Source organism: Myotis davidii, unplaced genomic scaffold (genome assembly GCF_000327345.1).
Source record: "Myotis davidii unplaced genomic scaffold, ASM32734v1 scaffold391, whole genome shotgun sequence".
NCBI lineage: Eukaryota > Metazoa > Chordata > Mammalia > Chiroptera > Vespertilionidae > Myotis > Myotis davidii.
In genome coordinates this window covers 2,371,858-2,380,227 of record NW_006284336.1, presented here as the reverse complement: position 1 = coordinate 2,380,227, position 8,370 = coordinate 2,371,858, and the positions used below count along the sequence as shown (strand labels likewise).

At 43.2% G+C, this 8,370-nt stretch overlaps 1 long non-coding RNA gene across 1 annotated transcript; it reads right to left on the bottom strand.

The window, feature by feature from the left end:
* Positions 1-4,758: 4,758 nt before the first annotated feature.
* On the bottom strand, positions 4,759-8,247 carry LOC107184496. The gene is made up of 2 exons (XR_001515342.1): positions 7,658-8,247; positions 4,759-6,977 (listed from the first exon to the last, which is right to left on the bottom strand). It is a non-coding gene; the product is annotated as an uncharacterized LOC107184496 (long non-coding RNA).
* Positions 8,248-8,370: the final 123 nt, after the last annotated feature.

The following is an 8,370-nucleotide window of genomic DNA, read 5'->3' as shown; positions in this document are numbered from 1 at the left end:
AGCTGTAACTATAGTCACTGTGCTATACAGTAGGTCTCCAGAGCTTACTCATCATGCATAACTAAAAGTTTGTACCCTTTGACCAATATCTCCCGAGTTCCCCAGCCCTCTAGTCCTTGGTAACCACCATTCTACTCTCTGTGTCTATGAGTGTGACCTTTTTAGATTCCGCATATAAGTGAGTGCATATAGTATTTGTCTTCCTTGTCTGGCTTATTTCACTTAGCATGATGTCCTCCAGGTTCATCATGTTGTCACACATGCCAGGATTTCCTTATTTCTTAAGGCTGGATAATATTCCTTAGTGTATATCACACCCCATTTTCTTTATCCACTCACCCGAGGGAAAACACATAGATTCTAGCCATGGTGAATAATGCTGCAATGAATATGGGGGAGCAGATATCTCTTCAAGATGCTGGTTTCATTTCCCTGGGATGTATACCTGGAAGTGGGATTTCTTGATTGTAGGATAACTCTATTTTTAGCGTTTGAGAAACCTTCAGACTGTTTTCCATAACAATTACACAAAATTGTATTCTTACCAACAGTGTACAAGGGTTCACTTTTTGCCACATCCTCACCAATACTGTACTTATCTTTTGTCTGTTTGATGATAACAGGTGTGAAGTGGTATCTCATTGTGATCCTGATATGCATTTCCCTGATGATTAGAGATGTTATAAGGCCATTTAATTTTAAATGTCCACTAGGAGACTTGAATAATCTTGCAAGTCATTTTGTGTACATGATTGGGTGGGGAGGGACGGTCTCCACTGGGGCCCCATTGGGTCTTGTCCATTCCGATGCTGTTATTAACAACTGGGGGAGATGGTAGGAAATTCAGAAAAACACGAACCATTCACAGAGCTCCTCCGTGGCCTCCCATCACCGGCACAATCTCTAATCCTGACAGTATCCCATTTTGCAGGGGAGGGAACTGCTTCTGAGAGGTTAAGTCATAAAAAAGCACGTCAATTTCATCTGCAGCTGCCACAAAGCTGGGAGGCAAATGAAAACAAGTCGATGGCATATTCTAGATCCACAGAGATTCACACAAGCAGGGACCAGGCTGAACCTAATGAGATGAAGCCTACTGGGCATGGCTGTGCGTTTCTGCGCTTGGGCTCAAAAACATGAGCACACACATAGAGGAGGGGGGAATGTGAGAGGAAAGGCCTCGGGCCGTGCACAGTGAGTCACCGGTGTTATATGTCTGCCGAGGCTCCTGCAATTATGGTCTGCAGGAACAGCAGCCAGACTTGGCCCCGGTGGGTGGAGGGTGGCAGTTGCTGTGCTGAGAAGCTCACACCCGGGGACCTGGGTTCCGTTCTAGGACCTGAACCCTCCAAGAGGGACAACTGCCAGGTGGGCACATCTGGGAGTCAGCCACCTAGAGGCAGAGGCGCTTAAAATTCAGGCGTATGTGGAAATGCTAAAGGCACTGGCTATGTTTCGAATGGAAAACGAAAGGTAGGGAGGAGGTGTCATCACACTGGTTGTCTTCTACTCCCCAGAGAGCATGAGGGATATAACACACACACTCATGGCCTTCTGAGTGTATGAAATCAGGACTTGTGTATAGAAGAAGGGGATATGACTTCATACTAGACAAACAAACGTAAAGATTGGCTGACCACCTGAAGAACTGTGGGAAGATAGATGGACAGGGTGTAAGGTAAAATTTGAGAGGTAGTGAGCACCCTGTCACTGGGAGCAATCAAGTGCATGTTGTTGGGACTGCACTTGGACTTTTGTAGCTGTGAGGCACTTTGGTTTCATGTCGACTGTTTCTTCCATAAACATTTAATTACATTTTATTTTATGACTATGTTGGTATAATGACAGATATAATACATGCTGCATTATATTCATTTCTTTTCCTCTGATTTTAAAAGAAATGTAAATGTTCTCCTAGGCCTCGGACAGTCTCATGGGTCCTATGCACGGTGTCTGCTGGGCCTAGTAAAATCGATCCTGTATGCTGTCAACTCACGTGCCAGAATGTTGTAAAGAAGGAAGGAGGCTGTTAAGGTAAGATCTCTAAACTCCCCCATCTGAGATTCTCTTAGATAAGTCCTGCCAAAGGAGAGAGGAGTGCTCCAAACCACTTTTTGGGGACATTAAGGTGGATGTGTTACTGCTGGGAACGCAAGTTTTAAAAAAGCTGTGTGTGTACCATGATTCCATTCTATAAAAGTATATGCATGGACCCCAATCCTGAGACCAGGATTAGAGGATTGGGATGAAGTGGGAAATAGTGGTTCTTTTGTTTGGTAGCCTCCTATTTCTGTCTTATGCAAATGATTATATTTAACAGACAGCATGTCTCATTGCTATAAAATAACTAAATAAGAATACCAGCAAAGGTCTATAAATGTGATTTCACTTTTTATTGTGAGAAGGGTTGCTTTGCCCAATTCTCTGTTCGAGCAGAAACACTGTCGTGATGAATGATGCTGGGAGTGTGTCACTGGGCATATCTTGCGTGTCCAACGAACAGAACAGCACAGCAAAACCCATCCTGCAACCAAGAACTAAGATATAAAACAGGGCCACAGCCAATTCAGAAACACACAAATTCAGCAAATCATTGGCATCAACATACTCCTCCTGGTAATCACACGAGTATTTACGTTTGGGCTGAGTATTCTAAAACTCCAGGTTCCATTTCCCAGGTCAAATGGCTGGTAAATGCCTCTGGAGCAGTCCTTTCGAATCACCCCATCCCCAGGGTGACCCAAACTTCCAGAGCTAGCGCCGCCCACAGCCTGTCCTCAGAGTTACCATGCATAACAGATGCAGCCTGAATAAACAATGTCCCAATAGCAGGTCCCCCTTATTTTTAATCCCTGCTTTTTTTTTAATCAGTTCTGATTTCAGCACAATAAAAATCTTTGAAGGGTTGAATGCTTTCGAAACAAATTCCCTTATGAGTGTAAGCTGTGAATAGGATCAAACGGGATGACAATGGAGGAGGAATCATAAGCAGTCTCTAATTGAAGGGAGAGAAAAAAAACTCTAAGGAAATGGCTATGCCCTGGAAAAGGGAATAAGGGGGATCTGCTGACTTGGAATGGCCAGCGTGGGGAAAGAGGCCTGGGCATTTAGTATTTCCGTCTATTGCACTAAAACTAGAAGTGCTTGCATTCAAATGTTAATGTTTGTACAGAACTCTTAATCACCTCCTATCTGCCAGGCTAGATTGGGTGTCTTTTTTAGGTGAAGAACGGGAAGGGAACTGAGCAAATCTGGGGAGACCTACCCAGGAATTCTCACTTAAAAAAACAACTGGGTTTGTCTCATCTCTAGTGCAAAACAATGAGTATTGTATTGAACGATGTATAGTGTGTTCTACAGTGGGACTCTAAGGAGACCAAAACAAGCAAACAGACAACAAATAAAATTAACATAAAATGAACAATCCCCAAATCCAGTCAATGTGATTCACTTGCTAGCATGGTCCTTCAGAAAGGTATAGAGGCTGAGTTATAGTTTTCTTCCGGATCCACAGTCCATGTGGAGATCACCCAGTCAGCCACCTAAACAGTGTATGGAGAGCTCAGACCGTCCTTTAGCACTTGCCCCTTGCCCACTCCAGGCATACACCCCCATCTGAAAACACCCCCTTGAAGGAAGCCTACCTATCTCATTTGCATTTTGCCTCCTTCTCAAGATTACTCCGCTCCCCCTTGTAGCCTCTTTTCACCGAAATCAAATGTGAGCTGTTCTCTAACTGCACCAGAAAATCAGAATTTATTGTACATATGTTTGTGTTCCACTTAATAAAAAAACCTATATTTTAAGATAAACTTTGTTAGTAATTCATGAGGTAAGTGACTATTTATGCTAATCAGGCAGAAATATATTCTCAAGCATAATGCATTACATAAATTTGAATGCAAAATGTTCAATTATGAAGTAAATACAGGTAATGCAAATAATAAATTACCTCCAATAAAAATTATAAAAGATGTGTCTTCAAAGAGAGATCGGCTTTAACTTACAACTGTGAATCGCTTAAAGAGAAAAGAATTAATAAAGGCTGAATTACTCTGATGATTATTTAGCACATAATTCACCTATTCATAACGACTCCTAGTAATCAGGCTGTTGTTTCACATTCTCCAATATGAGGCAAGACTGTTTCCTCAGCAATTTTGCCCTTATCAGATTATCTCGCCTGATTCTATTAATTTTCCTCCATGAATCTGCTCACAGTGATTTGTGATTTACTTACCCTGCTAACTAAAGACTGTTACGAGGATGTATCTAACATCCTAAGAACAGTCTATGTGATCATCCAGTTACTTTTCTCAAATCACTTTAGCTAGGTTCACAGTGAAATTGAGCGGACTCTGGTTAGTTCTGTACCATAAAATCAGCTCCTGAAGAAACAAGGAGAACAGAAACTACACTTCTTGGTGCATTTTGGTTTTTTCAGATTATCTATGTCCGATTCCAACATGATATACCTGAGTGGCTGTAACTCACCATCAGGAAAAAATATATATATATATTATTTTTAACTTTTAATCATTATTTTTTGGACACGAACAGGATTTTTCTTCTTTTTGTCCAAAGTTGTTGTGTATGTATTGACACGAATCTACGATTGTGTTTTGGATGTTACAATTTCGCAATCTTCTACATGATTCGACTCATGCCCTCCTCCCTCTTAAAATTCTTCTATAAATATTCACGGCTTTCAGAAACTTTAATGCTACTGGTTTGAATTGGTCAATAATGACAAACGCATGGTTTCGAAATTACTCTATATTGTTCTACAGAGATTACTAGCGTATATATAGCAAGGGGATATTAAGCAGTACAGAAACAGGGTGCGTATTATATTTGGATTACATGGGCTTGGAGAGAAGTGAAACAATGTGAGCAAAGAAGTCTAAGGAAATGTGGCCTGCTGTAATTGTACAGAATCAAAAACCTGAATAGTACTAATTAAAATAAGAGAGCTCAATTGTTGGAAAAGAAATGCCACTAACGGAGAACTGTAAATGTTTGGACACCCCTGGGAATCACTAAATAATAAAGTAAAAAGGACAAAAATGAGAATTCAGTTATAAGGCTGAGAGCACTACTGCTACACATCTAAAAAATAATTCTGGTCCTCTCTTTTTTTTTCGAGAGAAAATAAGAGACTGTAAAAGACTCTGCAATACGAGAAAGAAAAATACCATGGCTTAACAGCAGTGTACAGAAATAAACCATAAAAAAAGTGCAGATAATAATACATTTAGCTGCCCAAACATGAGCATTTAATTTCTAGAAATGATATATAATTGCAACAATTAGGTGCATGGCCATGAATCTATATCACATGGTCTTCGTCATGAGCGAACTTTGTTTATAAATGTTGTTTATGAATGCAGAAGTTTCAGTGCTCCTGGCCAAAAATACTTTCAGGAGAGACAAGGATCATTTCTTACAGCTTTTAACAAAAATGTGAGGCCAAAGGATAAAAAAAATATATTATAAACAAAAAAAGAATCAATTCTTCCTAACTACATTTAAATTCATGTTTCACGTGAATAATTATAAACTTCAGACATTTGTGGCTAATGATTTTTTAAAAGCCTAGAAAACTATTGCTATGAACAATGCTAAATGACATCGTATGTTTATGTAGCTTAAGATTTTCCTCTGAATAAACAAGCTATAATCCCTTAACTTCATTACTAGGTAAAATACTGTTGAAGAGGTGGAAAGCAAAGGAATTCTGTTAGTTGCATAAATATTGACATAACCGTCACTCTTTCTTCTCCAAACTGGTAATAGACAAAGTATTCCCATAAAACCAAAACTACCCTTATAAACAACTTCGCTGAAGTAATGATGAAAAGAAAAGGTGCTTTTCTGGAAAATACCAACAGCACTGGCCTTTTAGGATTCTGATGCGCCTACAAACCTGTATTGGGGGATTCTCTCATTAGGAACCCTGGGGTCTGCTGAAACCAGGGCTGCCAGCATCAGAGAAATTAACACAAGTCTAATCTAGAGTCTGAAGCCAGTGAGTGACACCTAAGGTCTCGTTATAAATAGTAAAGTATGCTGTGGGGTGGGTGACAGCCTTCTGAAGTGCAATGTTCAAGACGTGAGGCTTAATATATGACTAAGTGTCAGAAGTCAGGTTTTCTGAGAATTACTTTTCAGATAAACAACTTTATAGCTCTGCACTTAATCTTACTTACTAGAGACATCTCATTTATCACTGAATTACAAGTAACTTTAATTCTATTGATATTGCCATAAAGCCCGCTGGAAATCCATCCTGGCACTTTTAAAGGGTTTGGGGCCCTGTTACATGGGATCCACTTGCTCAAGTCTCTGAGACAGAATCACACTCCAAAAGGCTTCTGTGCCCCCTGTCCCCTTGGTCGACAATCCAGGGGACTGTGGAGGAAAAATGACTCCCTCACCTGCCTGTACTGTCCTCAGCCCCTTACCTACAAGGTTGGGTTCTGCCACTGCAGTCAAACTTCCTGCGCCTCTTTCCTCCTCCCACCTTGGGAAACCAGCCTCTTTTCACTTCAACAAAACTGGACACGGATCAATTTCAACTGACCTTTGCCGAAAGGTGGCGCTGTTGAGGTAAAAACCAACTCGATCCAACAATAGTTTTCACTCTTCGATCCTTTTGCAGGCTTTTCAGAATTTTTTTTTTCTTAATGCACCCTCCTAGTGTTTCCCCCTCCCACAAAGTAAAAAAAAAAAATAGCATTAACACCAAATGCATTTCATTAATTGGAAGAATCAACAGTCCCAACATCCAAGCAGGCGGGCTGGTCTTCCAAACGCTGGGTTCGCTCGCGCACTCTTGCTTTCCCCCAAATATTAAATCTCGGCTTCTCCGACTTGCCTATCGCTTTAAAATCTTAGAAACAGAGTTGTTGGTTGTTTCCTTTTTCTTTTCTTTCCTTTTTCTTTTTCCTTCTTGCATGAGCTTTAAAAGAATCGATCTAGAAAATGGAACAATTATTAGCATCTGTAATGGGGAGGGGGAGAAGCTGCTCCCCACCCCACCCCCACTCTGGCTTTCCGGGCTTGTCCGAGAAACCTCGGTTTATAGAGTATGGAATAATTACTGAAACATAAAAGTGCAAAGGGCGCGCGGGACCCTGATAAACAGGGGTCAGATTTCATAGGGGTGAGTAAGCCTGAGAGAGAGAGAGAGAGAGAGAGAGAGAGAGAGAGAGAGAGAGAGAGAGGAAGAGAGAGAGGAAGAGAGAGAGGAAGAGAGAAAGGGAGAGAGAGAACGAATCTCAAAGGTCAAACTCCAGCCATAGTCGGAAGCCTGAAGGCTGAGCCGGGCTGACCAGACTCTGAGCTTTCCCGGAGTTAACTCGCGTAGGCGTTCGCTCCCCCCAAGGGCACACGACGCCAGCGAGCAGCCGGTCCCTGCGCATAATGGCCCCTGAACAAGTTATTCTGCCTCCTTTAACAGAGGGTGATAAAATGGGCATCCTCTCTTCGCGGACCCCGAAACACCCGCCAGGAGCGCGGCGGAGCAGCGTCAGGCGTGCAGTCGGGACCCCTCTGCCCTCGCGCGCGGGGAACGGGAGAGGGACAAAGAGTTGGGGCCAAGTTTAAGCTCTGGGCACAGTCAGGCTGGGGGAAGGAAGATCCCCGGGGCAGACACCTGGGTGCCGAAGGTGGAGCGAGGAGGGAAGGCTGCCAGGCTAATTCACAATCCTGGGGACGGGGAGCTGGCAGGGGAGGGCAGTCAGGCCAATGCCCGCCGAGTGAGTGTCTGGTCAGCTGGGGCTCCGGAAAGCAGGCCTCTTCGAGCTCCAAAGTAAATCAAACCGACCTCCCTATCCTCCCGGGTTCCCGCAGCCCCTCTGGAAAACTCTTCGCTCTCTTTCACCAAACTTTGCGCTCGGCTTGGCTCCCTCCGGGGGAGGTGGCGGCGCGGGAAGGGTTAAGCTCGCCCGTCCCAGCTGACAGTCAGCTGATTGGGCCCTGATTGACAGCTCCGAAAAGTTTCCTTGTTTCTATACTATTATGCTAATCGCGGCCGCTCTCGCCGCCTCTCATTGGCCCAGAGTACCAGTCAATTTCCCATCTGGGCCTGACGTCACAAGTACTATAAAACTCAGCAATTGCTTTAAACTCTTCTTGCTGGATCAGAGGCTTTAAAATCTTTTTTCATCTTCGAGCTGTAGCTCAGGCTGCTCGTCGGCTCGGCCTCCCCCCCTTTTGCTCTCTGCCTCGCCTTTCCCCAGGACTTCGCTATTTTGCTTTTTTTTTAAAAAAAGGCAAGAAAGAACTCAACTCCCCACCCCCCCTCCCTTTCCTCGAGCCCGGCTGCACCTCTGTCTTGCACTTTGCACGGAGAAAGCGCGCGAGGGA